The following is a 14,900-nucleotide window of genomic DNA, read 5'->3' as shown; positions in this document are numbered from 1 at the left end:
AGTGCTGGGTTCAATCCCCAGCATCTCCATTGTTGCATTTAGACAATTCCTACTTTCCAAAATGTTGATATTCAGCAGGAAATAGAGATGTGGTAAGTCATTTGGTCTTGTAACCTGAAAACATGCGTCAAATTCCTGTTCGTGCCCTTATAGAAGATAAGTGGAATGGTGTGTAAACTTGTAAGGCCTTGCTTTTGTAAACTGAAGTTAATGGGTTCGATCCCTGTCCATACCTCTATTTAAGATTGATGATATCATGGCATCACAATTTCGTTGAAATGGTGTATTGAAAAAGTTAATTTTATTGATATTGCATTGTTTATATCATAGAAAGGGGATGTAGCTCAGTGGTAGAGCGCATGCTTCGCATGTATGAGGTCCTGGGTTCAATCCCCAGCATCTCCATTGTTTCTTTTAGACAATTCCTACTTTCCAAAATGTTGATATTCAGCAGGAAATAGAGATCTGGTAAGTCATTTGGTTTTGTAACCTGAAAACATGCATCAAATTCCTGTTCGTGCCCATATAGCAGATAAGTGGAATGGTGTGTAAACTTTTAAGGCCTTTCTTTTGTAAACTGAAGTTCATGGGTTCGATCCCTGTCCATACCTCTATTTTAGATTGCTGATATCATGGCATCCTATTTTCGTTGGAATGGTGTATAGAAAAAGTTAATTTTATTGATATAGCATTGATTATATCACAGAAAGGGGATGTAGCTCAGTGGTAGAGCGTATGTTTGCATGTTTGAGGTCCTGGGTTCAATCCCCAGGATCTCCATTTTTGCATTTAGACAATTCCTACTTTCCAAAAAGTTGATATTCAGCAGGAAATAGAGATGTGGTAAGGCATTTGGTCTTGTAACCTGAAGAACATGCGTTAAATTCCTGTTCGTGCCCTTATAGCAGATAAGTGGAATGGTGTGTAAACTTGTAAGGCCTTTCTTTTGTAAACTGAAGTTCATGGGTTCGATCCCTGTCCATACCTCTATTTTAGATTGCTGATATCATGGCATCCAATTTTCGTTGGAATGGTGTATAGAAAAAGTTAATTTTATTGATATTTCATAGTTTATATTGCAGAAAGGGGATGTAGCTCAGTGGTAGAGCGCATGCTTTGCATATATGAGGTATTGTGTTCAATCCCCAGCATCTCCATTGTTGCTTTTAGACAATTCCTACTTTCCAAAATGTTGATATTCAGCAGGAAATAGAGATGTGGTAAGTAATTTGGTCTTGTAACCTGAAGAACATAGCTTCAAATTCCTGTTCGTGCCCTTATAGAAGATAAGTGGAATGGTGTTCAAACTTGTAAGGCCTTGCTTTTGTAAACTGAAGTTCATGGGTTCGATCCCTGTCCATACCTCTATTTTAGAATGGTGATATCATTTCATCCTATTTTCGTTGGAATGGTGTATAGAAAAAGTTAATTTTATTGATATTTCATAGTTTATATATAAGAAAGGGGATGTAGCTCAGTGGTAGAGTGCATGTATGAGGTCCTGTGTTCAATCCCCAGCATCTCCATTGTTGCATTTAGACAATTCCTACTTTCCAAAATGTTGATATTTAGCAGGAAATAGAGATGTGGTAAGTCATTTGGTCTTGTAACCTGAAAACATGCATTCAATTCCTGTTCGTGCCCTTATAGAAGATAAGTGGAATGGTGTGTAAACTTGTAAGGCCTTACTATTGTAAACTGAAGTTAATGGGTTCGATCCCTGTCCATACCTCTATTTAACATTGCTGATATCATGGCATCCTATTTTCGTTGGAATGCTGTATAGAAAAAGTTAATTTTATTGATATTGCATTGTTGATATCACAGAAAGGGGATGTAGCTCAGTGGTAGAGCGCATGCTTCGCATGTATGAGGTCCTGGGTTCAATCCCCAGCATCTCCATTGTTGCATTTAGACAATTCCTACTTTCCAAAATGTTGATATTCAGCAGGAAATAGAGATGTGGTAAGTCATTTGGTCTTGTTACCAGAAGAACATGTGTTAAATTCCTGTTCGTGCCCTTATAGAAGATAAGTGGAATGGTGTGTAAACTTGTAAGGCCTTGCTTTTGTAAACTGAAGTTAATGGGTTCGATCCCTGTCCATACCTCTATTTAAGATTGCTGATATCATGGCATCACAATTTCGTTGGAATGGTGTATTGAAAAAGTTAATTTTATTGATATTGCATTGTTTTTATCACAGAAAGGGGATGTAGCTCAGTGGTAGAGCGCATGCTTTGCATGTATGAGGTCCTGGGTTCAATCCCCAGCATCTCCATTGTTGCATTTAGACAATTCCTACTTTCCAAAATGTTGATATTTAGCAGGAAATAGAGATGTGGTAAGTCATTTGGTCTTGTAACCTGAAAACATGCGTCAAATTCCTGTTCGTGCCCTTATAGAAGATAAGTGGAATGGTGTGTAAACTTGTAAGGCCTTGCTTTTGTAAACTGAAGTTCATGGGTTTGATCCCTGTCCATACCTCTATTTTAGATTGCTGATATAATTTCATCCTATTTTCGTTGGAATGGTGTATAGAAAAAGTTAATTTTATTGATGTTGCATTGTTTATATTGCAGAAAGGGGATGTAGCTCAGTGGTAGAGCGCATGCTTCGCATGTATGAGGTCCTGGGTTCAATCCCCAGGATCTCCATTGTTGCATTTAGACAATTCCTACTTTCCAAAATGTTGATATTCAGCAGGAAATAGAGATCTGGTAAGTCATTTGGTTTTGTAACCTGAAAACATGCGTCAAAATCCTGTTCGTGCCCTTATAGAAGATAAGTGGAATGGTGTTCAAACTTGTAAGGCCTTGCTTTTGTAAACTGAAGTTCAAGGGTTCGATCCCTGTCCATACCTGTATTTAAGATTGCTGATATCATGGCATCCTATTTTCGTTGGAATGGTGTATAGAAAAAGTTAATTTTATTGATATTGCATTGTTTATAGCATAGAAAGGGGATGTAGCTCAGTGGTAGAGCGCATGTTTCGCATGTTTGAGGTCCTGGGTTCAATCCCCAGCATCTCCATTGGTGCATTTAGACAATTCCTACTTTCCAAAATGTTGATATTCAGCAGGAAATAGAGATGTGGTAAGTCATTTGGTCTTGTAACCTGAAGAACATGCGTTGAATTCCTGTTCGTGCCCTTATATCAGATAAGTGGAATGGTGTGTAAACTTGTAAGGCCTTACTATTGTAAACTGAAGTTAATGTGTTCGATCCCTGTCCATACCTCTATTTAACATTGCTGATATCATGGTATCATAATTTCGTTGGAATGCTGTATAGAAATAGTTAATTTTATTGATATTGCATTGTTTAGATCATAGGAAGGGGATGTAGCTCAGTGGTAGAGCGCATGTTTCGCATGTTTGAGGTCCTGGGTTCAATCCCCAGCATCTCCATTGTTGCTTTTAGACAATTCCTACTTTCCAAAATGTTGATATTCAGCAGGAAATAGAGATCTGGTAAGTCATTTGGTTTTGTAACCTGAAAACATGCGTCAAATTCCTGTTCGTGCCCATATAGCAGATAAGTGGAATGGTGTGTAAACTTGTAAGGCCTTCCTTTTCTAAACTGAAGTTCAAGGGTTCGATCCCTGTCCATACCTGTATTTAAGATTGCTGATATCATGGCATCCTATTTTCGTTGGAATGCTGTATAGAAAAAGTTAATTTTATTGATATTGCATCGTTTATATCATAGAAAGGGGATGTAGCTCAGTGGTAGAGCGTATGTTTCGCATGTTTGAGGTCCTGGGTTCAATCCCCAGGATCTCCATTTTTGCATTTAGACAATTCCTACTTTCCAAAATGTTGATATTCAGCAGGAAATAGAGATCTGGTAAGTCATTTGGTTTTGTAACCTGAAAACATGCGTCAAAATCCTGTTCGTGCCCATATAGCAGATAAGTGGAATGGTGTGTAAACTTGTAAGGCCTTGCTTTTGTAAACTGAAGTTCAAGGGTTCGATCCCTGTCCATACCTGTATTTAAGATTGCTGATATCATGGCATCCTATTTTCGTTGGAATGGTGTATAGAAAAAGTTAATTTTATTGATATTGCATTGTTGATAGCACAGAAAGGGGATGTAGCTCAGTGGTAGAGCGCATGCTTCGCATGTATGAGGTCCTGGGTTCAATCCCCAGCATCTCCATTGTTGCATTTAGACAATTCCTTCTTTCCAAAATGTTGATGTTTAGCAGGTAATAGAGATGTGGTAAGTCATTTGGTCTTGTAACCTGAAAACATGCGTCAAATTCCTGTTCGTGCCCTTATAGAAGATAAGTGGAATGGTGTGTCAACTTGCAAGGCCTTGCTTTTGTAAATTGAAGTTAATGGGTTCGATCCCTGTCCATACCTCTATTTAAGATTGATCATATCATGGTATTATAATTTCGTTGGAATGCTGTATAGAAATAGTTAATTTTATTGATATTGCATTGTTTAGATCATAGGAAGGGGATGTAGCTCAGTGGTAGCGTGCATGCTTTGCATGTTTGAGGTAATGGGTTCAATCCCCAGCATCTACATTGCTTCTTTTAGACAATTCCTACTTTCCAAAATGTTGATATTCAGCAGGAAATAGAGATCTGGTAAGTCATTTGGTTTTGTAACCTGAAAACATGCGTCAAATTCCTGTTCGTGCCCTTATAGAAGATAAGTGGAATGGTGTGTAAACTTGTAAGGCCTTGCTTTTGTAAACTGAAGTTAATGGGTTCGATCCCTGTCCATACCTCTATTTAAGATTGCTGATATCATGGCATCCTATTTTCGTTGGAATGCTGTATAGAAAAAGTTAATTTTATTGATATTGCAGTGTTTATAGCACAGAAAGGGGATGTAGCTCAGTGGTAGAGCGCATGCTTTGCATGTATGAGGTCCTGTGTTCAATCCCCAGCATCTCCATTGTTACTTTTAGACAATTCCTACTTTCCAAAATGTTGATATTCAGCAGGAAATAGAGATGTGGTAAGTCATTTGGTCTTGTAACCTGAAAACATGCGTCAAATTCCTGTTCGTGCCCTTATAGAAGATAAGTGGAATGGTGTGTAAACTTGTAAGGCCTTCCTTTTCTAAACTGAAGTTCAAGTGTTCGATCCCTGTCCATACCTGTATTTAAGATTGCTGATATCATGGCATCCTATTTTCGTTGGAATGCTGTATAGAAAAAGTTAATTTTATTGATATTGCATTGTTTAGATCACAGAAAGGGGATGTAGCTCAGTGGTAGAGCGTATGTTTCGCATGTTTGAGGTCCTGGGTTCAATCCCCAGGATCTCCATTTTTGCATTTAGACAATTCCTACTTTCCAAAATGTTGATATTCAGCAGGAAATAGAGTTGTGGTAAGTCATTTGGTCTTGTAACCTGAAGAACATGCGTTAAATTCCTGTTCGTGCCCTTATATCAGATAAGTGGAATGGTGTGAAAACTTGTAAGGCCTTTCTTTTGTAAACTGAAGTTCATGGGTTCGATCCCTGTCCATACCTCTATTTTAGATTGCTGATATCATGGCATCCTATTTTCGTTGGAATGCTGTATAGAAAAAGTTAATTTTATTGATATTGCATTGTTTATATCATAGAAAGGGGATGTAGCTCAGTGGTAGAGCGCATGTTTCGCATGTTTGAGGTCCTGGGTTCAATCCCCAGGATCTCCATTTTTGCATTTAGACAATTCCTACTTTCCAAAATGTTGATATTCAGCAGGAAATAGAGATGTGGTAAGTCATTTGGTCTTGTAACCTGAAGAACATGCGTTAAATTCCTGTTCGTGCCCATATAGCAGATAAGTGGAATGGTGTGTAAACTTGTAAGGCCTTCCTTTTCTAAACTGAAGTTCATGGGTTCGATCCCTGTCCATACCTGTATTTAAGATTGCTGACATCATGGCATCCTATTTTCGTTGGAATGCTGTATAGAAAAAGTTAATTTTATTGATATTGCATTGTTGATATCACAGAAAGGGGATGTAGCTCAGTGGTAGAGCGCATGCTTCGCATGTATGAGGTCCTGGGTTCAATCCCCAGCATCTCCATTGTTGCATTTAGACAATTCCTACTTTCCAAAATGTTGATATTCAGCAGGAAATAGAGATGTAGTAAGTCATTTGGTCTTGTAACCTGAAGAACATGCGTTGAATTCCTGTTCGTGCCCTTATATCAGATAAGTGGAATGGTGTGTAAACTTGTAAGGCCTTACTATTGTAAACTGAAGTTAATGTGTTCGATCCCTGTCCATACCTCTATTTAACATTGCTGATATCATGGCATCACAATTTCGTTGGAATGCTGTATAGAAAAAGTTAATTTTATTGATATTGCATTGTTTGTATCACAGAAAGGGGATGTAGCTCAGTGGTAGAGCGCATGCTTTGCATGTATGAGGTCCTGGGTTGAATCCCCAGCATCTCCATTGTTGCATTTAGACAATTCCTTCTTTCCAAAATGTTGATATTTAGCAGGTAATAGAGATGTGGTAAGTCAATTGGTCTTGTAACCTGAAAACATGCGTCAAATTCCTGTCCGTGCCCTTATAGAAGATAAGTGGAATTGTGTGTAAACTTGTAAGGCCTTCCTTTTCTAAACTGAAGTTCAAGGGTTCGATCCCTGTCCATACCTGTATTTAAGATTGCTGATAACATGGCATCCTATTTTCGTTGGAATGCTGTATAGAAAAAGTTAATTTTATTGATATTGCATCGTTTATATCATAGAAAGGGGATGTAGCTCAGTGGTAGAGCGTATGTTTCGCATGTTTGAGGTCCTGGGTTCAATCCCCAGGATCTCCATTTTTGCATTTAGACAATTCCTACTTTCCAAAATGTTGATATTCAGCAGGAAATAGAGATCTGGTAAGTCATTTGGTTTTGTAACCTGAAAACATGCGTCAAAATCCTGTTCGTGCCCATATAGCAGATAAGTGGAATGGTGTGTAAACTTGTAAGGCCTTCCTTTTCTAAACTGAAGTTCAAGGGTTCGATCCCTGTCCATACCTGTATTTAAGATTGCTGATATCATGGCATCCTATTTTCGTTGGAATGCTGTATAGAAAAAGTTAATTTTATTGATATTGCATTGTTGATAGCATAGAAAGGGGATGTAGCTCAGTGGTAGAGCGCATGTTTCGCATGTTTGAGGTCCTGGGTTCAATCCCCAGCATATCCATTGGTGCATTTAGACAATTCCTACTTTCCAAAATGTTGATATTCAGCAGGAAATAGAGATGTAGTAAGTCATTTGGTCTTGTAACCTGAAGAACATGCGTTGAATTCCTGTTCGTGCCCTTATATCAGATAAGTGGAATGGTGTGTAAACTTGTAAGGCCTTACTATTGTAAACTGAAGTTAATGTGTTCGATCCCTGTCCATACCTCTATTTAACATTGCTGATATCATGGTATCATAATTTCGTTGGAATGCTGTATAGAAATAGTTAATTTTATTGATATTGCATTGTTTAGATCATAGGAAGGGGATGTAGCTCAGTGGTAGCGTGCATGCTTTGCATGTTTGAGGTAATGGGTTCAATCCCCAGCATCTCCATTGCTTCTTTTAGACAATTCCTACTTTCCAAAATGTTGATATTCAGCAGGAAATAGAGATCTGGTAAGTCATTTGGTTTTGTAACCTGAAAACATGCGTCAAATTCCTGTTCGTGCCCATATAGCAGATAAGTGGAATGGTGTGTAAACTTGTAAGGCCTTCCTTTTCTAAACTGAAGTTCAAGGGTTCGATCCCTGTCCATACCTGTATTTAAGATTGCTGATATCATGGCATCCTATTTTCGTTGGAATGCTGTATAGAAAAAGTTAATTTTATTGATATTGCATTGTTGATAGCATAGAAAGGGGATGTAGCTCAGTGGTAGAGCGCATGTTTCGCATGTTTGAGGTCCTGGGTTCAATCCCCAGCATCTCCATTGTTGCTTTTAGACAATTCCTACTTTCCAAAATGTTGATATTCAGCAGGAAATAGAGATCTGGTAAGTCATTTGGTTTTGTAACCTGAAAACATGCGTCAAATTCCTGTTCGTGCCCTTATAGAAGATAAGTGGAATGGTGTTCAAACTTGTAAGGCCTTACTATTGTAAACTGAAGTTAATGTGTTCGATCCCTGTCCATACCTCTATTTAACATTGCTGATATCATGGCATCACAATTTTGTTGGAATGCTGTATAGAAAAAGTTAATTTTATTGATATTGCATTGTTTATGTCACAGAAAGGGGATGTAGCTCAGTGGTAGAGCGCATGCTTCGCATGTATGAGGTCCTGGGTTCAATCCCCAGCATCTCCATTGTTGCATTTAGACAATTCCTTCTTTCCAAAATGTTGATATTTAGCAGGTAATAGAGATGTGGTAAGTCATTTGGTCTTGTAACCTGAAAACATGCGTCAAATTCCTGTTCGTGCCCTTATAGAAGATAAGTGGAATTGTGTGTAAACTTGTAAGGCCTTGCTTTTGTAAACTGAAGTTAATGGGTTCGATCCCTGTCCATACCTCTATTAAAGATTGATGATATCATGGTATCATAATTTCGTTGGAATGCTGTATAGAAATAGTTAATTTTATTGATATTGCATTGTTTAGATCATAGGAAGGGGATGTAGCTCAGTGGTAGCGTGCATGCTTTGCATGTTTGAAGTAATGGGTTCAATCTCCATTGCTTCTTTTAGACAATTCCTACTTTCCAAAATGTTGATATTCAGCAGGAAATAGAGATCTGGTAAGTCATTTGGTTTTGTAACCTGAAAACATTCGTCAAATTCCTGTTCGTGCCCTTATAGAAGATAAGTGGAATGGTGTGTAAACTTGTAAGGCCTTTCTTTTGTAAACTGAAGTTCATGGGTTCGATCCCTGTCCATACCTCTATTTTAGATTGCTGATATCATGGCATCCTATTTTCGTTGGAATGCTGTATAGAAAAAGTTAATTTTATTGATATTTCATAGTTTATATTGCAGAAAGGGAATGTAGCTCAGTGGTAGAGTGCATGTCTGAGGTCCTGTGTTCAATCCCCAGCATCTCTATTGTTGCATTTAGACAATTCCTACTTTCCAAAATGTTGATATTCAGCAGGAAATAGAGATGTGGTAAGTAATTTGGTCTTGTAACCTGAAGAACATGCGTTAAAATCCTGTTCGTGCCCATATAGCAGATAAGTGGAATGGTGTGTAAACTTGTAAGGCCTTACTATTGTAAACTGAAGTTAATGTGTTCGATCCCTGTCCATACCTCTATTTAACATTGCTGATATCATGGCATCACAATTTTGTTGGAATGCTGTATAGAAAAAGTTAATTTTATTGATATTGCATTGTTTATGTCACAGAAAGGGGATGTAGCTCAGTGGTAGAGCGCATGCTTTGCATGTATGAGGTCCTGGGTTCAATCCCCAGCATCTCCATTGTTTCTTTTAGACAATTCCTACTTTCCAAAATGTTGATATTTAGCAGGAAATAGAGATGTGGTAAGTAATTTGGTCTTGTAACCTGAAAACATGATTCAAATTCCTGTTCGTGCCCTTATAGAAGATAAGTGGAATTGTGTTCAAACTTGTAAGGCCTTTCTTTTGTAAACTGAAGTTAATGGGTTCGATCCCTGTCCATACCTCTATTTAACATTACTGATATCATGGCATCACAATTTCGTTGGAATGGTGGATTGAAAAAGTAAATTTTATTGATATTGCATTGTTTATATCACAGAAAGGGGATGTGTGTAAACTTGTAAGGCCTTGCTTTTGTAAACTGAAGTTAATGGGTTCGATCCCTGTCCATACCTCTATTAAAGATTGATGATATCATGGTATCATAATTTCGTTGGAATGCTGTATAGAAATAGTTAATTTTATTGATATTGCATTGTTTAGATCATAGGAAGGGGATGTAGCTCAGTGGTAGCGTGCATGCTTTGCATGTTTGAGGTAATGGGTTCAGTCCCCAGCATCTCCATTGTTTATTTTAGACAATTCCTACTTTCCAAAATGTTGATATTTAGCAGGAAATAGAGATGTGGTAAGTAATTTGGTCTTGTAACCTGAAAACATGCGTCAAATTCCTGTTCGTGCCCTTATAGAAGATAAGTGGAATGGTGTTCAAACTTGTAAGGCCTTGCTTTTGTAAACTGAAGTTAATGGGTTCGATCCCTGTCCATACCTCTATTTAACATTGCTGATATCATGGCATCACAATTTTGTTTTAATGCTGTATAGAAAAAGTTAATTTTATTGATATTGCATTGTTTATGTCACAGAAAGGGGATGTAGCTCAGTGGTAGAGCGCATGCTTTGCATGTATGAGGTCCTGCGTTCAATCCCCAGCATCTCCATTGTTTCTTTTAGACAATTCCTACTTTCCAAAATGTTGATATTTAGCAGGAAATAGAGATGTGGTAAGTAATTTGGTCTTGTAACCTGAAAACATGCGTCAAATTCCTGTTCGTGCCCTTATAGAAGATAAGTGGAATGGTGTTCAAACTTGTAAGGCCTTTCTTTTGTAAACTGAAGTTAATGGGTTCGATCCCTGTCCATACCTCTATTTAACATTGCTGATATCATGGCATCACAATTTCGTTGGAATGGTGGATTGAAAAAGTCAATTTTATTGATATTGCATTGTTTATATCACAGAAAGGGGATGTGTGAAAACTTGTAAGGCCTTGCTTTTGTAAACTGAAGTTAATTGGTTCGATCCCTGTCCATACCTCTATTAAAGATTGATGATATCATGGTATCATAATTTCGTTGGAATGCTGTATAGAAATAGTTAATTTTATTGATGTTGCATTGTTTAGATCATAGGAAGGGGATGTAGCTCAGTGGTAGCGTGCATGCTTTGCATGTTTGAGGTAATGGGTTCAATCCCCAGCATCTCCATTGTTTATTTTAGACAATTCCTACTTTCCTAAATGTTGATATTTAGCAGGAAATAGAGATGTGGTAAGTAATTTGGTCTTGTAACCTGAAAACATGCGTCAAATTCCTGTTCGTACCCTTATAGAAGATAAGTGGAATGGTGTTCAAACTTGTAAGGCCTTGCTTTTGTAAACTGAAGTTAATGGGTTCAATCCCTGTCCATACCTCTATTTTAGATTGCTGATATCATGGCATCCTATTGTCGTTGGAATGCTGTATAGAAAAAGTTAATTTTATTGATATTGCATTGTTTATATCATAGAAAGGGGATGTAGCTCAGTGGTAGAGTGCATGCTTCGCATGTTTGAGGTCCTGGGTTCAATCTCCATTTTTGCATTTAGACAATTCCTACTTTCCAAAATTTTGATATTCAGCAGGAAATAGAGATCTGGTAAGTCATTTGGTCTTGTAACCTGAAAACATGCGTCAAATTCCTGTTCGTGCCCTTATAGAAGATAAGTGGAATGGTGTTCAAACTTGTAAGGCCTTTCTTTTGTAAACTGAAGTTCATGGGTTCGATCCCTGTCCATACATCTATTTTAGAGTGCTGATATCATGGCATCCTATTTTCGTTCGAATGGTGTATAGAAAAAGTTAATTTTATTGATATTGCATTGTTTATATCATAGAAAGGGGATGTAGCTCAGTGGTAGAGCGCATGCTTTGCATGTATGAGGTCCTGTGTTCAATCCCCAGCATCTCCATTGTTGCATTTAGACAATTCCTTCTTTCCAAAATGTTGATATTTAGCAGGAAATAGAGATTTGGTATGTCATTTGGTCTTGTAACCTGAAAACATGCATTCAATTTCTGTACGTGCCCTTATATCAGATAAGTGGAATGGTGTTCAAACTTGTAAGGCCTTGCTTTTGTAAACTGAAGTTAATGGGTTTGATCCCTGTCCATACCTCTATTAAAGATTGATGATATCATGGTATCATAATTCCGTTGGAATGCTGTATAGAAAAAGTTAATTTTATTGATATTGCATTGTTTATATCAAAGAAAGGGGATGTAGCTCAGTGGTAGAGCGCATGCTTCACATGTATGAGGTCCTGGGTTCAGTCCCCATCTCCCCAATTGTTGACTTTACACAACTTCTACTTTCCAGAATGTTGATATTAGCAGGAAATAGAGATGTGGTAAGTCATTTGGTCTTATAACCTGAAGAACATGCGTTCAATTCCTGTTCGTGCCCTTATAGAATATAAGTGGAATATTGGCAAACTTGTAAGGCCTTGTTTTTGTAAACTGAAGTTCATGGGTTCGATCCCTGTCGATAACTGTATTTAAGATTGCTGATTTCATGGCATCGTAGTTTTTATGGAATTGTGTGTATAAAAAGTACATTGTATTTATATGGCAGTCTATCTACAAACCAAAAGGGGTGTAGATCAAATGTGGAGCGCATGCTATTCTTGTGTAAGGTCCTCTGTTCAATCACTAGCTTCTCAAAGGATTGTTTTGTGTCAAATTTACATTTACACAACTACTACTTTACAGAATGTCAATATGCGAAGCAGCAAATAGTGTCATGGTGGCCAACTTGTAAGGCGTGGTTTTCGTAAAGTGAAGTTAATGGGTTTGATCCCTGTCCGTACCTTTATGGAAAATAGCTGATATCATGGAATTATACTTTAATTGGAATGATGTATAGAAAAAGTTAATTTAGTTGATATGGCATTTTTCTATCACAGAAAGGGGATGTAGCTCAGTGGTAGAGTGCATTCTTTGCATGTTTGAGGTCCTTGGGTCAGTCCCCAGCTTTTGCATTTACACAACTCCTACTTTCCAGAATGTTGATATTGAGCAGGAAATGGAGATGTAGTCATTTGGTCTTGTAACCTGAAGAACATGCGTTAAATTCCTGTTTGTGCCGTTATTGAAGTTAAGTGGAATGCTGGCCAACTTGTAAAGCCTTGTTTTTGTAAACTGAAGTTCATGGGTTCGATCCTTGTCCTTACCTGTATTAAGGATTGCTGATATCGTGGCATTGTAATTTCAATGGAGTGGTGTATTTAAAAAGGACATTGTATTGACATGGCATTATATCTACACACCAAAAGGGTTGTAATTCAGAGTTGGAGCGCATGCTATTCAAGTATGAGGTCCTTGGTTCTATCCCTAGCCTCAACTTTTTTACACAACTTCTACTTTCCAGAATATCGATATTCCTATCAGAGCTCAGTGGTGTAGTAGTCAGATGGTAAGGTGTCGGTTTCGTAAACCTAAGATCATGCGTTCAGTCCCCGTCTCTCCCTTTATGAAAGATTGCTGATATCATGGAATTGTACTTTCGTTGGAGAGGTTCGTCGCAAAAGTAATTGAATTTCTTACGTAATAGACACGGGATGTTGATCAATGACAGAGCGAATTAATTCTATATATGAGGTTGCGGGTTCATTACCAAAAGTGTTGTACATACTTATACATTCTATATACATTTTATGGACACAGTCAATTTTACAATAATTCTATTTTGTTTGTTTTTACTAATGAACTTCCTCTACCCTCAACCTCTCCTATCATTTTCATGTTGTCCATCCGGTTTGCTTCTATATGCAATATCTTTCTAACTATGCTCTTTTACAAAAGCTCTCAACCTATAACCTATATACTTATTATGGACACAGTATGCTTTACATTATTAGTTATCTTGTGGTTATTAGTTGTTGTTAGTTGTTATTAGTCCCATCCGTCAGCTCCATTCAACACCTCCCATCGTTCTCTTAACACCATCCTTATTGGATTTCTATTTGCCATATATTTTTCAACTGTACTGTGATGTTATACAAAATTTCGGAACCTTTCTATTCTCATTGTTTCTACAGATTTTAAATTGAAAATAAACATTTTTGCTAAAAGTATTATTATATTATTGATCGATTGACTATGACTTTTCAGATCAACCAGTAATGCTATCTGCAGGGTTAGCGCCAGGTAAATATTGCAATCCTTTAGCCATTCCTGGACCTGTGTCCACAAACAAGCTACAAATGGACAGTACCAAAAACAAATGATCTAATGATTCTGTCTCTTCGCAGCAAAATCTGCAGAGCTGGGAAGATTGTATCCCCCATATAAATAACATTATATTGGTAGCAAGAATTTTATACAATAATTCAAATTGAAACATTTTGAATCCGGCGTCATTTTGCGTATCAGTTCATAAACACTATGCCATGGAATCGGTATGTCAAAAATCTCATCCCAACTATTTTGCAATCTATATGGGACGGCTGTCAATCCTTTGGTCCTTAAATGAAACTGGTATACTTTTTTATTTATCACAGTTTTCTTTAACCAATTATGTTCTTTAATGCAAGGCCGACAGACAAGTTCCTTACTTTTTCCCCCTTCCACTTTCCTCTTCCATTTTTGCGGTAATGCTGCAATTATTTGGTTGTAATTTTGGGTAGAGCAGACATTTCCATATGTTTTTGTTAGCTGCATGTGCGACATAACATATCGGATTTTCTGCCGGAATCACTGAATCACTAGACCTTTAACACCTGATCATCGCAACTAGCTAGCTGCAACCGAATGGATGTTGTGGTTGGCTAATCAGCCTTGAGCTAGCCTCGAGTCAGGCCAATCTACTGGCTATCTACCTCTCTGTCAATCGGACGGGACCTCCTAGTGTCGACACGGAGCCCCGCCGATCCATCACAACTGGTCTGCCGACGTAATCGTCTGTGGTTTCAACAGGCTTCCCGTTGCGACGACCACAAAGATCCATCTGCTAGCCCCTGCCCGCTAGCACACGCAATTCAACAGCCGTGCTTCCTGATCGCCTGTGCTGTAGCACCAATTCGAACTGCTCTCGGACTCACATTGCTGTTCACTGGATCACTCAGCTGCACAGCTGATGCCTGCTGGACTGTTCCTTTACACGGTACCCTGTCCTGTTTTATCTGTTTAGCCTCAGCCCAAACTTTCATCGCCATTACCAGTTGTTGTCTTAGCTCTCTCGAATAACA

The 14,900-nt window shown here is 38.0% G+C and overlaps 16 non-coding genes across 16 annotated transcripts; all 16 read left to right on the top strand.

Moving 5' to 3' along the window:
* The first annotated feature begins 333 nt into the window (after positions 1–333).
* Positions 334–405, top strand: trnaa-cgc. The gene has a single exon. It is a non-coding gene; the product is annotated as a tRNA-Ala (tRNA).
* A 1,425-nt stretch (positions 406–1,830) lies between these two features.
* Positions 1,831–1,902, top strand: trnaa-cgc. Its single transcript has one exon. It is a non-coding gene; the product is annotated as a tRNA-Ala (tRNA).
* A 305-nt stretch (positions 1,903–2,207) lies between these two features.
* trnaa-ugc lies at positions 2,208–2,279 on the top strand. Its single transcript has one exon. It is a non-coding gene; the product is annotated as a tRNA-Ala (tRNA).
* A 304-nt stretch (positions 2,280–2,583) lies between these two features.
* Positions 2,584–2,655, top strand: trnaa-cgc. The gene has a single exon. It is a non-coding gene; the product is annotated as a tRNA-Ala (tRNA).
* A 304-nt stretch (positions 2,656–2,959) lies between these two features.
* Positions 2,960–3,031, top strand: trnaa-cgc. Its single transcript has one exon. It is a non-coding gene; the product is annotated as a tRNA-Ala (tRNA).
* Positions 3,032–3,336: 305 nt separating this feature from the next.
* Positions 3,337–3,408, top strand: trnaa-cgc. Its single transcript has one exon. It is a non-coding gene; the product is annotated as a tRNA-Ala (tRNA).
* Positions 3,409–3,712: 304 nt separating this feature from the next.
* On the top strand, positions 3,713–3,784 carry trnaa-cgc. The gene has a single exon. It is a non-coding gene; the product is annotated as a tRNA-Ala (tRNA).
* Positions 3,785–4,088: 304 nt separating this feature from the next.
* On the top strand, positions 4,089–4,160 carry trnaa-cgc. The gene has a single exon. It is a non-coding gene; the product is annotated as a tRNA-Ala (tRNA).
* A 1,056-nt stretch (positions 4,161–5,216) lies between these two features.
* On the top strand, positions 5,217–5,288 carry trnaa-cgc. The gene has a single exon. It is a non-coding gene; the product is annotated as a tRNA-Ala (tRNA).
* A 305-nt stretch (positions 5,289–5,593) lies between these two features.
* trnaa-cgc lies at positions 5,594–5,665 on the top strand. The gene has a single exon. It is a non-coding gene; the product is annotated as a tRNA-Ala (tRNA).
* A 305-nt stretch (positions 5,666–5,970) lies between these two features.
* Positions 5,971–6,042, top strand: trnaa-cgc. Its single transcript has one exon. It is a non-coding gene; the product is annotated as a tRNA-Ala (tRNA).
* Positions 6,043–6,723: 681 nt separating this feature from the next.
* trnaa-cgc lies at positions 6,724–6,795 on the top strand. The gene has a single exon. It is a non-coding gene; the product is annotated as a tRNA-Ala (tRNA).
* Positions 6,796–7,099: 304 nt separating this feature from the next.
* trnaa-cgc lies at positions 7,100–7,171 on the top strand. The gene has a single exon. It is a non-coding gene; the product is annotated as a tRNA-Ala (tRNA).
* Positions 7,172–7,852: 681 nt separating this feature from the next.
* On the top strand, positions 7,853–7,924 carry trnaa-cgc. The gene has a single exon. It is a non-coding gene; the product is annotated as a tRNA-Ala (tRNA).
* A 304-nt stretch (positions 7,925–8,228) lies between these two features.
* Positions 8,229–8,300, top strand: trnaa-cgc. The gene has a single exon. It is a non-coding gene; the product is annotated as a tRNA-Ala (tRNA).
* Positions 8,301–9,339: 1,039 nt separating this feature from the next.
* Positions 9,340–9,411, top strand: trnaa-ugc. Its single transcript has one exon. It is a non-coding gene; the product is annotated as a tRNA-Ala (tRNA).
* The last annotated feature ends 5,489 nt before the right edge of the window (positions 9,412–14,900 follow it).

Source organism: Coregonus clupeaformis, chromosome 6 (assembly GCF_020615455.1).
Source record: "Coregonus clupeaformis isolate EN_2021a chromosome 6, ASM2061545v1, whole genome shotgun sequence".
Classification (NCBI taxonomy): domain Eukaryota; kingdom Metazoa; phylum Chordata; class Actinopteri; order Salmoniformes; family Salmonidae; genus Coregonus; species Coregonus clupeaformis.
This window is presented reverse-complemented; position numbering and strand designations above follow the sequence as displayed.